The following is a 20,383-nucleotide window of genomic DNA, read 5'->3' as shown; positions in this document are numbered from 1 at the left end:
AAAGCAAGAAAGCCTCACTGAAGTAAACATCTCATTTTCTACTCAAATCCTGCCTTTAGTTTTTCTCAAAAGCACAGGGCTATGAAACAGTTTAAATCTGCCCACTGCTCATATGTGAATACTTTAAACAGCTGGAATTTCGTTCTGCCAAAGTTCAGGGTCCTGACTCTGCTCCTCACCAGGCCTATGCTCCCCAGGATCACAAACTCCCCCAAGGCACAGTCACTACAGCCCAGGCAGCTCCACTCTTGACTTCTGATGAGCTTATTTGTGTCTGAGCACACATACTGGCAGGACCTGCACCCACAAGTTGTCCTCGACACTCTCCAGGAGCCTCTCGGATTGCTCAGAGCCGGCTGTGCTGCCCTCCCAGCAGACAGCCTGGAGGATTGAAACCCCCACCACGACGAGAGCTTGGGATAGAGGTGCTGCTGTAGCTGAAACATGAGAACCAACAGGGCCTGCAGGTCAGACCCCTGGAGCAGACCCAGAGCACAAGGTGCCCTCTGTTGGTCTGGCCTTTGATTTGTGCCCACAAGCTCTCAGCCTGTTCCTGGCTGTTCCTTAGATACAGCTCTTCACAATCAATCCATTCCTTAACACAAAGCACAACATACACACAACTCCTGCCCAGCCTGGCTCTGTAAGTACACCTATTTATGGGTATTTCCCTGTTCCTTCCTAAAATGTTGGTGTTTCCTGGCTCCTCTCTGACTCTTGGGAGTACATCTCCTTTCCCTACTAAATCTAATTTAAAGGTCTGCTTCTAAGTCCAGCCAGAAGGTTGTATCCAGGTGGGAGTTGATCTCTTCTCCTAGGTAACAAGTGATAGGACAAGTAAACAGCCTCAAGTTGCACCAGGAGAGGTTTAAGCTGGATACAAGGAAAAATTTCTTCCCTAGAAGGGTTATCAAGCACTGAAGAACAGGCTGTCCAGGGAAGTGATGGAGTCACCATCCCTAGAGTAATTTAAAAGACATGTGGCACTTGGGGGCATGGTATAGTGGTGGTTCTTTTACACTTGCATCAGGGAGACAACTGGCATTTTGTTTCATTTACAGCTTTGAGGGGTCTGCCCACTTTGTGCAGAGAGTCCCTGGGACCTCGTTGCTCAGGAGGGTTTGCACTTGGTGTGATGATGCCCTGGACCTGCTGAACTGGGTGGGACAAAGGCTGGGGCTTCCAGCTGGGTGATGTCACTCTGATGGCTATGACATCACTGGGGACAGCTCACAATGGGAGCTGTTACCAGGGCCATCATCATCTTACCAGACAGGAAATTAGGCTTTTGTGCTTGTGACATCATTCAGGACAGGGCACAATGGGACCTGTCACCAGGGGTATCCACAAGCAGCATCAGCCCCACTGCAGCTGGACTTGGGAAACAGGCAAGTTGTCATGAAGGGGAAAGGCTGGGCTGGATGGGGGACCAGAGTGATGCCCAGGGGTGTTTCTAACCCAGAGGGTGAGCTGAGCACCCAGAAAGACTTTGAGGATGTGCTGGGTGCCCTCAGCTCCCTACTCCCTCCCACCCTGATGAGCCCTGTATCCTCTCACCTCCTTCAGGCCATGTTGTTCTTGGCAACGACATTGTTTCTGCTTCTGCTGGCTGTCCAGCCTGTCCTGAAGGAGGACAACTCAAAAGACTTGGACATAGCCAGAAGGATGCTGGAGCGTGAGGTGTATCTGCGTGAGCAGATGATTCGCCTGCTCCTGGAGATTGAGGAGAGCACAGAGGAAGACACGCTCCTTTCCACACTGCACTGGCAGTGTCTGTTTTGGACAGCTCTAGCAGCTCTGGTCCTGGTCACTGTGGTCCTCTGGCCAGCCAGGCTAGGGATGCTTTATGAGCCTCCTCAACTATTCACAGCCCGCTGTTCTGGTCTCCCACAAGATGTCACCGAGTTTGAAATCAAGCTGATATTTGGTGAGCAAAATGCTTCCAGGAGCTGAAAGCAAGAAATCGTCATTGAAAGCCTCTAATCTATGATTCTTTGAATCATTTGTGCACCTTCACAAGGTTAAATAGATCTGTGCAGAGCCAGAAGGCACAAGTTTCTATGTGGTGGCAGTGATAATTTGCCAACAAAACTGCTGTTTGGAATTATATAACCCTATGGATTCCTCTCTTTTTACAAGTGTGATCACAGTGTCATCTCTTTCCAGACAGTCCAGTCTCCCCATCTCTGCTGTCATAATGCACGTGTGAATCTGAAGATTTGCACTTGTTCAGGAATATCATTACATGAGAAACAACACTTGTAAAACCCAGGGGTGGGTACTTGGGCACACAGAAGTACCAACACTGCAGACCATGAGCAATGCAGGTCTGGGAATCCAGTGTAGCCTTTTTGCTGGCTTTTGGAACACACTGCTCTGCAGGCACGGCATTGCCACTTCCAGCAAAGCCAGAGTGATTTCACAGGGATCAATGTGGAGACCTGTGGAGCTGCAGCTCCTGGTTACAGCGATGGTTACTCCTTGGACAGCAGGAGAAGGACTGCAGGAGGTGTCAACAAGGATGGAGCCACACCGTACATCAGGCTGCACTCATGCTGGCTCAGGTGAGGATGTGCCCAGTGAGGTTTCCACTCATCACCTAAGGATGGTGACTCGAGGGAACTGCCCCCAGCTCCTCTTGTAGCCCTAAGAAGGTGCTGTCAGAATCAAGAGTTTGGGGGTTTGCTCTTCTCTTACCTTCTCTTTTTCTTCAGGCCCTCAGAAGAAGCAGGATTATGCTGACAGACAATGAAAGGAAAGGGTTTGGACTGCTGTGTAAATAAAGAGTAACCTATTGGGAACCTGAAGTAAGGGTTTTCATTAAGAAATCTTCATGAAGAAATCTTCATATAGAAATTTTCACTAAGGGAGAGTGCTGCTGTAATGAGAAGGTATCTTAAAGGACAACCCGACTAGTGCAGGGTATAACAAATGTCTGCAATAGCAAACAGCAAGAAACCTAGGAAAAAATCCCAGGCTGTGTTATTCCATCCCTTTAACACCTTTAACCTTGCTGCTGGAAAAGGATCAGATTCCTTTTTCCCTTCAGAATACACATCTCAGTGAGATTTTTTTGGTTTTGAGACAGAATGTGCATTGTGGGTACAGGGCAGCAGCAGCAAACTCAAGTGTTGGTAATGCCCTTTCCAAAGAGAGCAAACTCATTCCTCTGCTCAGATTTAATGTGGAGTTCTTGTCCAGTGTCTCCAGTCTAAAGCCCTGGTGCAGATGTGGGAGCAACCCACGAAGGAGTGCTGTGACCCCAGAGGGGATGCTGCAGACCATGAAGGGGTGCTGTGACCCCAGAGGGGATGCTGCAGACCACGAAGGAATCTGTGGCTCAGGAAGGGATGCTGCCTGTTCCTGGCAGCGAGTTGCCATGGCTACAAGGTGAGGTGCTTTGGGGGGAAAAAGGAAAAGATGAACTCTGGCAGGCCTGCCAGTTTGCAGCCTGCCCTGGGAGCCACGGTGATGCCTTCTGTGGACAGGACAAGGACAGGAGAAGCTCCAACCCCTCAAAAGGCCACTGCCTATGCTAGGGTTTCCAACTTTGCTGTCAGATGCAAATTTAGATGAGCAAAAAATTATTAATTCAAACCTGATTAGTTCATTTTCTCATTCTTCACGTACACTTCTTAGCCTTTCAAGCTTACTTAAAAAGGGACAGAAAGATTAGGCTGGCAAGGGGAGGCCACAGCATTCTCCTCAGAGCAAACACCAGATTTTGTGCTACAAATGGGAAAACAGCCTGTGTGTCATGAGAGAGCAGTGTTTGGTCTTTTCTTATCCTGAATGTCCAAACCCTGTGCTGATGATCTTTACTGATACATATTCAAAATTGTCATGCTTTGTTGAGGTGTTTGTTTGTTTGTATTTGTGGGGGTTTTTGTGTGGGTTGTTGTTGTTGTTTTGTTTTGGTGATGGTGGTGGTTGTTTTGGGTTTTTTTAAATATTTCATTTTAGAATATTTTGAGTACTGTGAAAACTGTTCCAGGGGAGTGGAATACTACAAAAAAATTCTTCACTTGAAAGAGTGGTTAAGCACTGAAACAGTCTCTCCAGGGAAATGGCTGAGTCACCATCCTTGGAAGTATTCAAAGAATGAGTAGACACAGCACTTCACAAAATGGTTTAATGGGCATAATGGAATTTAGCTTAAGGCTGGCCTTCATGATCTTGGAGGTATTTTCCAGCCTTAAGAATTCTATGATTTTATGACTGGCTTGAGCTTACATTGGTTGATAGCTCAGCTGGCCATCTCCTGGCTTGTTTGCTTCTGAAAATCCTTTGGGTACACCTTCACTGCAGGACTAGCTACTCCTGCCCCAGACTTCCCTCCTGGGGGCAGGTTCTGTGAATGGCCAGCTTTCCCCAAAACTATGATAAAGAATGATGGAGAAAATCTGATTTTTTAGAAAAAGGTATATGGTTCTGTATGCTCTATTTTTCAAATTCATGTAACTGCAGCACTTCAAATCCTATTGGAAATAATTTATACTGTAAAATTGCAGAAAAGTTATGTACCCAAAGTTCACATGGAATATTAAAAGTCTGGGTTTGAGGACTTACTATGAATCCCAAGGGAAATGGCAATTTAAATTGGACAGCTCCATCTTGCAAATTTCTGGAATATTCATTGCCACAGAACAATTGTGTGTTTTATCTTGGCATTTTTGTCTTAATATGCCAATAATTTGTTGCTCACAAATGTAGCCAGCCAAGGTAAGATGAGAGTTTTAACTTCAGGGGGTTTTTTTCCCCTTTTTATGTGGAATTTTGTGGAATTAGACCTTGGGAAATATTTTACCTGTCTCTGTAATAAAATTACTGTTTCATTCAGTATTTTGCATGGTCAGTACAGGCTCATGTCTGTCAACAGGACCGAACTACATCAAGGCATTGCTCCCCAGGCTGTGAAGGTGGTCGTGATTAACTAACACCAACCACCAGCTTCACTCAGAAAAACAGCAATTATTTTCTCCTGCCTATTAAATACTGCATGTTACTTGTGTTTTCTAAAAGAAAGATTGTGACTTTGTGCATTTTTGCTGAATCTTTTTATGATTCCTCAATACACCTGTATTCCCGCAATGCAATATTGATAAAGATACTCTGTTTTCTTGCAAGTTGTACATCTCTTAAGAATATAAAAACCCTTTTATAGTCCACAATATTTTGATTGTGGTTTTTTTTATTTGTTTATTTAATTTCATTTTGTTTTATTTGAGAAAACCAGAGTAGTTTGCTCTTGTCTGTGGCAAGGCTGGTACCTGTTCTTTGTGCTCCTTACTGAAGGATTGGCTTCAGGGCCTGCATTGTCCACTGCCCCCATAATGTTTTAACCAGGAAGGATTTGGGCACTGAAACCCAACAACAGTGGAAAGTGACCTACTTTTAAACTTGAGAAGAACAAGTACTTTGCCCTTGATAAGAACTTCCTCGAACATCAGCTGGTAGGAGTCCAAGGTATCATAAATTAATGCTGTTTTTCTCACAAGGAAAAAAGGGCATCATGCTTTCCTTTTATTGCTAAATAACATAGTTCTTCACAATGAGGTAGCCAACTGATAGCAATCAGGAGAGATAAATAAGAATAATTCACTACCTTTTCATTGTATCACTTGTTCAATGAAGCCCACTGCTGCTGTTCAGTTTTACTCTATTTCTCAAGATAAAGCCTCTTTAGCTTCTCTACTAACTTTAAATTTAATTTCCTGAATAGTAAATGCCTTTTAAAGAGTGTAGTGCTGGTCTTCCCCAGTCAATGTTCTTTCAAGTTATTGTGAATCACAGAGCTAGAAAAGGCAGATGTGCAGGGGAAGTGACACATTTTGCTGTCCTACTTATGGCTCAAGTCAGGGAATAAAAGTAATGAACAGGATATAATGCAATATGGGAACACCACTGTCACTCAACAGCAAACTCCTTTCATTATTTACAAAAAGCTTTAATGTACTTGTGGATATAAAAAGTGAGTGGCAAGCCAACAAAGGAGTTATTTTGTACCTCTGAGATGCCATTGATTACTCTGACCTGGAACAGCTGGTGAGAATGTATTTTCTAGGAACATTTCACCAGCTGAAAATTACTGTGCAGGAACATGTCAGCTGCAGCGAGGAATCCATGCACATAATGCGTCAAAAAATTTTCCTAGAACTTTTTTATTTCAGCACAAAAAAAATGTGTACCATGGACGCCCCACCAGCATTGTCATTTTTTCAGCTAGAGTTCACCTCAGGCAGGAATTGAGACATACTGCTTCAAACTAAGAGAGGAGCTACTACTGGTTTCTTGGAGGAGCTGTTGACTCTCATCACACCTGCTGAGGTCTTGGTCCCAGACACAGCATGACTGCGGATGCTCTGCATGTACAGGAAGATTTGGAAAGCTAACCCACAGCTAAATCCACTTGTGCACTCTTAGGAAGGACTGGTCTCAGGTGGGAGCTGGCACTAATAGCTGAGGGATGATGAGGAGCATGTTTTCACATTTCCATTCAGCTGTTACTGCCTATGGGTGTGTTTACTGAGCATCACTGCAGAGCTGCAGCATGAGGCTTTAAATTCACCTCTGACTTTACCCAAATATCATTCACAGTTGGATATCACAACTCACCTCCTCAATAGCCAAGCCTCCAGACTTCAAAACTCCACAGCAGGGATCATGTGCTCAGTCCTTGTCACCCTGAAGGATCAATATTTCAGCTGAAATTCAACTGCATCCAGTGACAAATAAGCTCCACATCTGCTGGAGTTTCTGAGCTGGGCACAAAAGCTCCCTCATTATCTATTAAATGAGTGGTGGATCTGACCAGAGACAACAACAAAAGCATGTCCCCTCTGGACAGAGTTGTTTAATGGACAAAAGTTTGTTTCCTTTGGCAGTATGGAGGAGCACAGGCATGAAAACTATCACAGCAAGTTACTGCAATGCTTCCCCTTGTAATCTCTGCAAATAAAGAGGGACTTGAATACCCTCACCTTTATTAGCAGAAATCCCAGCAGATCCTCTTGTCATTAACGTCATATAAGAGGATAACCTGCCTCTGGCTTCTCAGATTCTTCTTAGGCTGTTGCTGCTCTTCTTTTCCTCTCTCTACAAGGATATCAAGAATAAAATATGAATGAGCATTCTTCAGAACAAAATTGGCTGAAAATGGTATCTAGGGATAAGCAAATATCAAGAAAGAAAAAATTGCACATCTCTTGGATATTTGATGGCTTCTCAGGGTTAAAAAAGCTGATTTAAGTTGGGAAAACTTTTCAAGAAATAATTACTTTGTTTAAAATGAGCTACAGCATAGCCTGTGTGTGAGGGCTAGAATATCTTTGCAGCCTAAATCTTCCCAAAGATAATGAATACTCATATATTGGACATAAGACTATACATGACAGTCCATAATAGTTATTTTTAATTAAAATATTTGAAAATGCATGTTAAGATATTGCTTTGGTTAGTGTTGAGGATTTAACATTGTTCAAATTTTATCTCCTTAGATGAAACAGTAAATTAAACTGCATACATACTGTTCTCACAGTCACTTCTATTAGTCAGAGGCAATCCCTTGATATTTTGGTAGCATAACAGTCCTTAAATGCACATCATACTACTCAATATCAAATTATCCATACTCTGAAGATATTTGAAAGGGTATTCTTGTATACCTCCTGCTGTAGCCTGGATCTAACCAGTACCACCCTGTCATATTGTCTCTTCATATGTCCTGCCCTTAGAGGCTGCCAGCATTATTTGTGCCCATGTACCACTCCAGGGGTAGGGAAGGGGACAAGAGAGGCTGTGATCAGGTAAACAAACAAGAAGAAGAGCAGGGTTCCAGTGTCCCCAGTCCAACCTCATGGTGCAGCTTCCAATGCTGCATGAAGTCCCCAGGAAGGGTTCCAGACTTCTCCTGAAAGAGTCTCTAAACCCCCATCATCTGCTCTGAAGCACCACTGAAACCTGCCTGGTGACACTATCTGAAAGAATAAAAATGTCACTGATTATGATTATTACTCATGGCATTTATGACACTAATCACAGGAAACGCTTGGATGATCCTCATCTTGTCACTCCAGGGGTAACCATGCTCCAAATCCCATCATTGTGCACATCCCTCAGCCACTCCCTGCAGCCCTCTAAGATCTGCACTGGGGCTGAGTGAGACCTGAGCTCTGTCCTATCTCCTGGCAGAGACACATCATGGGTGGGCTGGATCCAGACAGGTTCTGATGGTTTCCCTTCACTTGGAGTACCACGTGTCACCACTTGGTGCAACTGAATTGTTAATAACTGTAACAGCAATAACAGTGACCAATAAAATGTCAGGAATATTTTGTTACTGCAAGGAACTGCATCAATTACAAGCTGTCAAATCTCTCCCTTCAAAAGCAGCATGCACATGAGTTACTTGCAACCTCAAGGCTTTATTCCTTTTTTTCTTGAGGGTTTTTCCCCTTAGGAAAAAAAACCCAAACTTGCCAATTAACTCAATCCTGTTTAATGTGGCATGCAGCAACTTATTGAAGAATGAGCTTAGGAAAAAAGACTGCACAATTAAGTACCTGTAACCAGATACAGGAAAAAGGAGGTTTATACCTTCACACAAAAACTGAACTTAGTTTACCAATTGCCAGAAATAGTCACAGCAAGGAAGGATCACTCCATACAGGAACACGTCCTTACACTTTTTCTTAAACATCAATTACTGATCAACATTAAAAACAAGATATTTTTCTAAGTAGAACTTTACTCTAAATGTTATATTAAGTCATAGGTGTTATGGCTCATAAATTATATTTTTAAATACACTTTCTGGATGAATGGTCTATATTTCTTAGGAGAGAGAAAATTTGTGGAAGAAGCAGGAAGCTGTCATGCTTAGTTCAGGATTTCTCAGATCTGATACTTTGCAAACATTCAGAAATTTTGCACAAATGGCCCACAGCTCCATTTCACATGGCAGACATCTGAACAGTAACTTCCACAGAAGTAGAACACTCCATCAGGCTGGTGGTGGTCCTTTCCAGATTTTACAGTATTGCCCAACTAAGTAGGAATTCATGCCTAAGTTTTCCATTCCAAAACATTTCTGGTCCAAGAAAATATTTAGGTAAATCACATAGAAAAATAAGACTGTTCATTGTAACAAACTCCAAGTAAATATATGATTCAGCAACACACAAAAAGAACTTTTGCCAGCACATATTGAAATTAGATTTAAAGCAATACCATTAAGGAAAGGATGTGATAAAAGGCAAATAAGTGTCTATCAGGCAGTTTTAGAGGCACACAACAATACAATAATGCTGTGACATTAAGTGTTTCTTTTCCAAGCCTCATGTTATTAGCTGCTTGAGAGGTGCAATTTTTCCAGGCAAAATATACTTCTCACTGATAATTTTAGCTTTAAATTGAAAATTACCTTTAATTTTTTTTTTCCTAAGAATAACAATAATATTAGCTGTAGGGAGCTCCTGTAAGTGTGTTAAAGAATTTTAACACACCATGAAACCCTCCTCTTCTCCTGACAACACTCTGCTGAATGGTCCCAAAGCCTGTACATGGTATCTCCAGTTTCCTGTGCCAGTGCAACCAACAAGAACTCCAAACATGCCATTTCTAGTGCTGCTCCTGTTGTCATGGAAACAGGTGCCAGAAGTGGGTACTTTTAAACTAATCTCAGTTTGATGTAAAAAATGAGAAACTGTGGTTGTGTATGAATTTCCCCCCTCTTCTATTGTGTTTGGGTGGGTTTTTTTTGTTTTGTTTTGTTTTTGTTTTATTTTTAATACAATCTTTGATAGACATTTTCCCTCCACTGATTATTTGCTATACTTTTGGTGCAATCATTGGAGTGAGAGCTAATGAGTTCAAATCCATGCATGGGTGAGGTGCTTGGTAAAGTCTCCAGGTAACAAATTACCAGTCCTTATCATATCTTTGTATAATTGATGTAGTATGAATCTGCTAGAGCTATTGCAATTGTTTTGAAATTCTGATCTATTTTAGCCCATTACTAAACCCAAAGTCCAATCAGTCCCTCCTAGTTATTTCCTGCTTTTTTGATTAAGTATGACCATAATGGTCCTACCATAATAGACTGGCTTTCCTCACTTGCTGAGTATCCAAACGTCACTTCTATTTGGATCTGATCTGGCTGGGTCCCACCAGCCTTGGCCAGTTTGGTAATATCCACTGGCCAGTGGAAAGAAGAGCAGCTGCAGATGATCCATGATTTTTTTGGCCAAAAACGCAATATTGGTCCCAATTTCAAGAACAAATGTGCTTCTCTGTGGGATCTTCTTCAAAAAGCTGATCTAACAGAGGAGACAACCAGCTAGCCAGAAATAAAAACAGTGAAGTTCTGACTTCTGTGATGATATACAAGTTTAATCTGGGAGATTATGGGTGTGAAATTGTCCACCTAATTTTAATGTAGCTACATACCTGTGAAGAGCGTGATTAGATTGCAGAAAATGCAAAATCATAAAGTGAAGGGAAGCATCTGAACTACTTAGTGGGCAGGTGCAAGCCATAGAACAGGAGCAAGTAGTCATGGCTTAGTATCAGAAATAAGAGGTGTGTCAGTGTAACTACAGGATTTTTAAAACAGGGAGGACACAAGCAACCTAATTCATAGGTAAAATTCTGGTTTGCCAGAAGAACTAACCAGGTTTTCATGCAGACAGTGTTACCTTCCTAGCTGCTACCTGCCCCATCACACAGTTCCACCTGACAAAATGTGAGGATTGTGAGACCCACAGGAAAATGTCAGAGACCCTCTAGATGAGATGAAGACAGTACTAGCTAAACAAGAAACTATCACATCTTGTTGATTCCAGGCTCTAGAAATGTCTTCCACAGATAAATCTTTTGGTGAGGCCCTTACACCGAGCAGTATCTTCCTTAAACAGCCTGGACAGTCAGAGGAGAGAAATGCAACTGGGTTAACTGAGGTACAATAATATAAAGGATAACAGGAACTGTGTAAGTTCACAACAAATGATCTGCCATACCAAGAGTAAACTGCTAATATCCTGCTCAAACCTCTCCAGATGCTGCAGGAAGTGTGCAGTTACATTAAACTGCTTTCTCTAAAAGAACTAAGTCCTACTCCTTCAAAAAGCATAAGAGTTTGTTTTTCATGAATTGTGCTCTTTGGGTGAAAAGCAAATGAGAAGTATTAAGCAAGTTATCATTTGGGTATAAAGGAGGAAACAATTTATGGCATTCAGGCTGCTGCTAGGGAAAGTCTGCAATGCAGATTGCAGTGCTTTAAAAGCCCAATGACAAAAATCCAGAAGAGCCATGATTAATAATCATTTTTCTCTATCAAGACTAAAACTAATCTTACAGAAGGCCAAATGATTATTTTTTCCCACCACTTCACCAAGCCTCTGAAGAATCTGCAATCCACAATGCAGGATATCAATATTTATTTTATAGATCTGGCTCTGACTTTGGACCCATGTACTAGCCCTGTCTATAACCCTGTCTCCACTTGCTCCAGATCTGAGTTTGGACCCTGGATTTGGTTCATTACTTGCCTGGGACTGTTGATGAACTCTGTTATCATCATCCATCTCTGCCCATCACATTCAGACAGGATATGAAGACATGAAGACATTCTTCTTATGAAATCAGGATGAGAGAGATGGGATTGTCCAACCTGGAGAAGAGAAGGCTCCAGAATGAACTTAGAGCACATTCCAGTACCTAAAGGGAGTAATAAAAATAAGGAAGAGTGACATTTTACACAGGCAGATAGTGATAGGATAAGAGGCAACGGTTTTAAACTAAAAGAGAAGAGGTTTAGATTAGATGTTAGGAAGGAATTCTTTACTCAGAGGGTGGTGAAGCACTGGAACAGGTTGCCCAGTGGATGCCTTATCCCTGGATTCAAATGTTGAATGGGGCTTTGAGCAACGTGGTCTAGAGAACAGTATCCCTGCCCATGGCAGGGGCTTTGGAACAAGATTGTCTTTAAGATCTCTTCCAGCCCAAACCATTCTGTGATTCTAAGTTCAGCCATCAGTGAAGACACTGACCAGGCTGGAATCACCCTCTGCTCCTGGCCCACCTTCCCTTAGGGAGCAACCAGCCCTTGCTGCTCCCTGACAATTATTTTGCAGTGCAAAAATTTATGCAATTTTTACTTTCCTTCTGCCTTTATTCTGCCCATAGGAAAACAGAAAATAATTAATTAAATGATACTATTTTATTTCCTTTGTTAAGAACAACGGGGTAATACATACGAGATTATTTTATAACAGAACCTTGATAAAGTATGGACGCTGTTTTTCAGACTTAGCACAAACCAAGGGGTCATAGGGTCTGAACTAATTTGCAGTCAGTAGAACCGGGGCTGAAACCTAAAAGATGAGAAAGACAAAAAGAAATCTTTTGTCTTCAGCCAGACAGGACACACAGGCGTGACACACAGGCGTGACACACAGGCGTGACACACAGGCGTAGCACACAGACACAGGCGATTATCCCACCAGCTGTAGAGGCTTTAGCTGCCTGCACAAAAAGAGCTCTTTATTAGCAAATGAGATAAATACACTCAGGTTTTGCAAATAAAGCCGTAGGACCAGACTAATGCTGGGAGCAGCCTTACACCATCCTTTCCCGTTCAGTGTCCGCAGATGATGCAGGGCAAGCTTCTCTTCTCTGTTACCAGAGCTCCCCTTTGTGTCAAATATCTGAATAACAGCTTTAGCTGCACAATTTACTGAGCATCTGCCTTGGGTCCAGTCTCTCAGATTCTGACATGCAAGGGCCATGTGGTCACTAAACTCAGTGTACAGTGGAGCATACTTATTACATGTTGGAGTATAAACACAGTTCTGCAATACTCTGATAGAAAAGTGTGTAACCTATTTTATTCTTACAGCTATAGGAGAGGTTCTGAGGAGAAAAGCAAAGGCAGGTCACCTGGCAGGAAAAAACACTCTATTGTCTATTCTCAGTCTAAAGATCTCACAGCAGGCATTGGGAAATTGCTTTATCTATTAACATTTTTGATTTTACCAGCTTAATCCCACAAATGGTTTTGGTACTAGGGCAAATGGCAGAATAAACAGTTAGGTCCACAAACTTGAATTCTTTGTTCAAGTTAATGGAAACTATAAATATTCATAATGCAGGCTTGAGTGGCAGGTTGGGCTTAATTCACAGGCTGCTAAATTCAGTCTAACATGTTTCCTATTTTTTCTGAATGGTGTAGAGGGCTCTCCAAATAAGCCATAGGATATCTGGACTCTTCCAAGAGAGACTCCTGACAATATTACCACTTGCAGGATATAGCATTGCCAAAATTTTTCTTGAGGAGCAATGGTTTGCAAGGAAGAGACTGATACAGGAGAACTCACATTGCTTTCTATAAATAACTGGCTCCCTCCAAGTAGAATTGGGAGCATGGAAAGGCCTTGGGCAAAATGCTGTCTGGCCCAGCCAGTTCTGCTCCTGAAGCTCAGGGGAGCATGTGCTCTGCTGGGAATACTGCCACTGTCTGAATGTGTGCAGCATGTGCTGTCACTGTCACTTGTCATGAGAGGGTGGGGAAAGGTTCAGCTCACGTCCAAAGCTCCCTCGGAAGTGACAGCACTGCCTTTTACCAAGAGAGTCCTTCAGGATTGCTTAAACACTGCTGTTGGTGCTTTGTGTAAAAGCACAGAGAGAGTGAGCTTGTGACATTTGTTACACAGCTTAAAATGTCCTTTCTGCTCTGTGCAGATTTTCAGCTTGTGCTGACCTTCACCATTACCAAATGCAGTATCTGCCATACCTGTGCTCTCGGGGACATGCTCAGAAAGTCTAAAACTACATTTGAGGTGATTGCTTTTAGCTGGCTTCTTGACTTTCAGGGGAATAGCCTATGGACATAGGTGACAGGTAACCCCATCTAGACCTCACAGAGTAAAATTAAAGAAGTTCTTTGTGAAATTCAAATTTCTCCAGGAAAGAAGCACTGATTCCTGCTCTTGCTATGTGAGGAGCATTAACTTTGAACTTGTATAACCAAAATATTTCTCACTATTTAAGAAAAGATGACTAATTCTTTTTCAGAGCTATTTAACAAAAATAAAAATATTGTGTGCATGCAGAACATGTCGTAAAAGTTAAAAAAAATCCTGAGCAACTTACTTTCTTCCAAGTTTTATTTGCCTTGGCTGGAAGCTACTGTAACTGTTTGTTTGCTTTTTTTTCCCACTGGGTCAAGCACCCACATTGTGACGTTTGCATCATTGTACCACAGATGTTGCACCACCTGTGATAACAGAAGTCACAGGCAGTCAGTGGCAGAACAAATGGCAAGATTCCCACCCATTGCAGTGGGCTGGGATGTCACAGCATGTCCCATCACAACACCACAGCAGGAACAGCACTATCCTAGGATCCTGCCATAGCAGTGACACACAAAACCAAACAAGGACTTTTTAGCCTGTTATCTTGGTCAAAGCTTGAATGGGTGGCAGCCCAAGGTTGGGGTTTGGTGTGGGTACTCTTCACATCACTCAACTCTTTATTTCTCTGTTTCTTAACCTACCACAAGGAAGTATTTGAGATTTGCTAATTCTGGGCCATGGGACATAAGTTTTTAATTCAGCATTGTCATGAGCAGTGTTTGCTGCCTGTATCTTCAGGAAAATCCCTCTTTCTCCCATCAGAAACATCAGCTCTCACTAGGCAATTATCCTCATATCTTCCATTAACCCAGAGGACTGCAGTGATCAGCACAAGAGACCATGGGCTGGGAAGTTTGGTATGGATCTGCTCTATTAGGTTTGAATGGCCTGGCTTTGGTAGCAGGGATGCTACAGGGGTGGCTGTCCAATCCCTGGCAGCTCCAACCTGGACATGCTGCTGGCCAAGGCTGGGCCAATTAGAAATGGTGATAACACCTCTCTGATAATTAAGAAGAAATAAGTTATTGTGCAGATGTAACTGCAGCCAGAGAGGAGCAGGATGAGAATATGTGATGGGAACAGCTCCGCAGACCAAGGTCAGTGGAGAAGGAGGGGCAGGAGCTGCTCCAGGCACTGGTGCTGGGATTCCCCTGCAGCCCGTGGAGGAGCACAGGGATGCAGAGATCCACCTGCAGCCCCTGGAGGAGACCCAAACCAGGGCAAGGGGATGTCTGAGAAGAGGCTGTGACCCCGTGGGAGGCCTGTGCTGGAGCAGGGTCCTGGCAGGAACTTGCAGAGCTGTGGAGAGAGGAGCCCAAGTGGAGCAGGTGTCCTGGTAGGACTTGTGACTCTCTGGGGGACCCATGCTGGAGCGGCCCATCCTTGAACGACTGACCACATGGAAGAGTGACCCACTCAGGAGCAGTCTGGAGAGAAGTGTTGCTCATGAGATGATCTCACGTTGGAGAAATTCATGGAGAACTGTCTCCTGTGAGAGGGACCCCATGCTGGAGCAGGGGAAGGACTCCTCTCCCTGAGCAGAAACATGCGATGAACTGATCATAACCCCCATTCCCATCTGTCTGCACCACTGGTGGGGAGGAGTTAGAGCTGGGAAGGAAAAAAAAGATGGGAGGAGGTGTCTTTAAGATCTTGTACTACATCTCATTATCCTACTCTGATTTTGTCAGTAATAAATTCAGTTGATATCTCTAACTGGAGTCCAGTTTGCCTGTGACGGTATTTGGTGAGTGAGGTCTCTGTCCTTATCCCAACTCATGAACTTTTATTATTATATTTTCTCTCCCCTGTGCAGGTGCAGACGGGAGTGAGAGAGGATTTGTTGGGTGTCTGGCACCCAGACAGGGTCACCCATTACTCCTGTGTACTGCTGTTCACTCACTCTAAGCCAGTCTGTTCAGATTTAAGCCCAAATTCATCTTGCAGTCAAGCTGCCTGGTTTCCAATCCAAGCTCAGAAACACGTGTTTATGTCATGGTGATCTTTGGGACAGTTAGAAAGAAAGCCTGAGCTCACCCAGCTGCTCAGCACAGGCCCTGCCACATGTACCCTGCAGTGGCAGGACACCAGCAGCCCACCAGACTCCTTCATTCCCTACCTCCCAGGGCTTTCAAGAGATGTCATTTGGCCAATGGCAAATGGACAAATTGGCCTGTTCTCCTTCACAGAAACCCTCTGTTATAACATGATACAAATCTTCCAAGTCTAAGCCTGCATTATCTGTAAGAAGGTAATGGTGGGAAACAGCCAGGATAAAAGCCAAGCACCATATCCTGACTGTTTTTCCAGCTCATTGAGTAGCACTGGGGCAATTGAAAATGGTAAATCACAGAGTAAAGGGAAGTGTGAGTGTATGCTGGTGTTTGTAAGCAATTTTAGCTCTAACGTGGATGTTCTTCCTCTCGTAATAATCACACTTAAATAAGAGATAATAAACCTCACACTGAGAGCTACCAGCATCATTTATCACATTTAAAAGGTAATTGTGGAATGCTTCCCACTGGGTGCAGTGAGGTGGGGAAGTAGCTGCTGAGACACAAGCTGAGGGCAGTGATGATGCACACACAGCTCCTCATGCCCAGACTCTTGCCTGCAACCACACAAACCCCTGAGCTAAAGCTTCTCCCTATGCAGCAAGAGAAAGCACCCCAAATGAATCCTTTCCTGTGTGATAAGCACTTTAGGTTATTGATAGATTGGTCAATTCAATTCCAGCATAGAGTCACTTTCAGCTTGAATTTATGGTTCTTAATCTGCAGCTGTGAGAGGTGTCAATGCCATAGGAATGGAAAGGCTTCCCCCAACTCCCAGTAATCCAGTCCTGATGTACAGCAGTAGCACAGCTGAATATGCTGAGTTCAAAGGTCTTAATTCTGTTAGTGGTGCAAATAAAAAGTTATCTATATAAAGTCAATTGAAATATTTATCTTAATAATGCCACTGATAGACTCCTTTTCAACAAAATCCAAGGCCTCAGCCTGGATGAGGAGATCTGTTTCTTTTAACAGAATAACCAATTATTAGTTTTCATACTTTTCACTCCTAAAATCCCATTAATATTGTTAACATCAGTGATGATGAACAATAACATCACACCTCAAGAGACATCCTATGATAAGGGGGTGGAGACCTGATGACACATAAATTTCCTGAACCAACAGGGGCAGAATTACCCTCACTGATTTCAACAGCATTTGGATCCAGCTAAGCCAGAACTGTTTGAGATTTTGGACAAAAACACATTACACAGTGTTTTCCCAAACCAGAAAAGTACTCCTGCACAAACAACAAAAACACAATGACTCATGTTGCATCTAACAAATTCTGGGATGCTCTCCTTCTTCTCACAGAGCTGTGGACCTCCATGGAAGGCAGGAGATGGAACAGTATTGCAGCCACACCTGGGAAGGTGACATGGGGACACAAACCACCTCACAGTGGGCTATGGGTAACAGATGGCTGTAAAAGTAAGGGTGTCTCTCTTCCACTCTGTCCTCAAGGCCTGATCCTTTGAACTCAAACCCATATTTGGATACTCATCATCACTGTGGATGCAGGCTGTGGGCAGTTCTCTGCTTAGTTTTTTTTTCCAAGGCTGAGGAAAAGAAATAAAACATTTTCTCCACAGTCCTAAGTCTCAGCATGCTTCGCCCCCTGCCATCCAGAAACACCAGCTAGTAAGCACGTTTCAAATTAAACTGCTCTAAACTGTGGCAGCAACTCAGACCATACTGCTTGTCTATTCCTATTCTGACACCCTACCACAAATGTCCTGCTCTGGTGTCAATGTTAAACTGCAGGAGAGGGCTCAGGGCACAATCTGTTTGTCTTGTTGACTCACTGCTACAATATTGTCTTTGCTGATCCTGTATGATTTGTGTGGGGACTCCTCCAGAATCTGCCTGCCAGTCCTACACTGCTCTGGTGAGCAAAAGGGACACCAGCAACATCCCAGCTTGGCACTGCTCCTCTTGGAAGGATTATTCATTTTCTACTCCTGGCTTCTAGGCCATGAAGAGGAACACAGGCCAAGCAGACTCCTCCCTGCTGAGCTCACCATATTTCTGTTCCACTGAAGTCTACAGGCTCTGAATCTTCCTGTGGCCCAGGCAGCACCAGCCACTGTCTCTGTCTCAGGAACACTTTGGAGCACAGGCTCATCACATTTTTATCTGCAAAACACTGGAGCTCCAGAGCAGAATTACTACATATAAAAGCATCTACACCAGGGTGCTCAGGCTACAGATGTCAAAATCCAAATCTTCAAAACAGAGAGAACCAGAAAGGTGCTTATTGTGCTTCTTGCCAGCTATGGCTGACATAGGACAAAAATTGCCTTGCAACCACTGCCTTGCTGGATTATTTAAAGGTCTTGGAGACAGGAGCAAAGGATGGACCATTTCATGGCACAGACTTTCTAGTGAGATCTCCAGCTGGTTTATGAATCAGAAGGCTCAGAGAGAGCTCACCATAGCAGACATGAGCAAGTCTTGCTGTTCTTTTGAGAAATCTTTTTCCCAGAGATGTGCAGGACAGGCACTAGAGCTCTGCAGACTTGTGAGATTAAATCACTGGAATCACTGCTTTTCTTCCCTGATGCAGCTGAGCATGAGGGAAGCTGCACAGCTTCAGGGCAAACATTAGCAATGTCTCTCTGAACAACATGCCTCACCAGGCTCTGCCTCATTTATTAATGGAGCAGTTCTTGGTGTGACCACCAGACAAATCACTCAGCTCTTAGGCAAAAGAAGGGAGATACATAGCAGTGTCTGTAGCCATACACTGTTAACTAAAAATTTTTAGGCAAAGAGAATTAGGAGGAGGTGGAAATGTCAAGGTGGTTAATCACAGCTCCATTGCTTCCATTTGTATTCTGCTTTAGGCAATCAATATTCCCTTCTTTATCAGCTATCTTATCTGAAAAATGTGGTAATACAGAACTCACAGGCAGGTTGGGACAGTGAATTAGGCTTTTGTTTACTGCACAGAGTGTCCCAATATGCTGCAGAAGTATTAGGAATGGTTATTGTGTGAGAGAGGGAACTACTTAGAAAATGGTCTCTGATCTGAATTCTCTCTTAACATCAGAGAGTTGAGACAACCTAGGGTTCACATTTATCAAGCACTCTGGCACTGTTCTCAGAGGAATCAAGAGTGACACAAAATTCTTCAAACTGTTACCAAGGCCTTACACAGGATCCCTACGAGGTCAATGGGAACTGTTGGATTTCTGTGTGAAGGTGAGATGATGTAGCTAAAGGAAGCTAGCTGGAAGAACATGAAAAACAGCCAATGGAAAACTCACTCAACTACGTACAAATTTGTGTCATTGGCATAGTAACACAAGTGGAAATCCAGAGATAAACCGAACTGTTATTGCTGTCTTTGGAGTGACAGATAAACCATGGTCAATACAAACTCCCTGCACAGTAGGCAAGTGGTCAGCAAGCTGGGGACAGGGGTCAGGAAAGCATTTGAGAGGTCTGTTTGTTACAACTCTGTGGGGCACAACCAGCTTTACCCCACTGCCAGAAATACCTACAATAAAAGCACCCTTCATGGGTTTAACAAAAAAACCAGTTTGTTGGAGTTAAATCTGTGCTTGGAAATGATTTGGTTAATTTGTCTGCCTTTGCACTGAAATGGACAAAGAGTACTCCAAGTATCAGTTCTGCTGGTTCAGCCATCAGATCAGGAACCATGAAGAAGCCAGAGAGGAAACACCATCCTAACCCAGGAGAGCAACTTCTGTAGTGACTGTCCAACAGCTGGCTGTGTCACCACCTTATTTCAGTGATGGAACACCTGATATGGCTGAACAGACTAGGAGACAACTACACTTGGGAAACCCTTTATGATGGAACGAATCATAGCTCAAGCCATCCACTATTTCATTAACACATCTGAGCTATAAGGGCTGTTCCAAAGAGCGTGCACTGAGATCAATCTCAAGCCTTCAGTCAAAGTTCAGCATCTTCTGATCAAAGGGAGAGTGGACCGATAGCATGTGTTTAAATGTGTCACTGTTACCCCGTGACAAAGTTGTGTCCCTTATGACAGATAAAGGTACATTCTTGGGTAATGTCATTCATTGTTCAGTGGGGCAGCTTTAAGCACAAAAAATTCCCCATAAACATTTGAAGTATCAAAGTCTAATACCGATTTTCTGGTGTGCTTCTGAAAACAGGTTTTCTCAAAATCCTTTTTCTGATCAAGGTTTATAAACCTAATCTAATTTGTCTGTTCCTCCCCTTTATTAGAGACAATGTCCTATCCTAGCCATCCCACCTAATGGGTAAAGCAAAGCTTAAAGTTCTTCACTTTGATGGTTATGGATCAGTTTCTTATGACAAATCACAGTTCTGGGGCCCTGTGTCATCAGCTCACCAGTAACGCTGAAATTCTTTCTGGCATGCATTTTGCAGCCTTCAGAGTTTTTTTAAAGAGCAAGC

The sequence above is a fragment of the Prinia subflava genome, chromosome 5, assembly GCF_021018805.1.
Source record: "Prinia subflava isolate CZ2003 ecotype Zambia chromosome 5, Cam_Psub_1.2, whole genome shotgun sequence".
Classification (NCBI taxonomy): domain Eukaryota; kingdom Metazoa; phylum Chordata; class Aves; order Passeriformes; family Cisticolidae; genus Prinia; species Prinia subflava.
The sequence above is the reverse complement of the archived record's forward strand: the minus strand, read 5'-3'. Positions refer to the sequence as shown.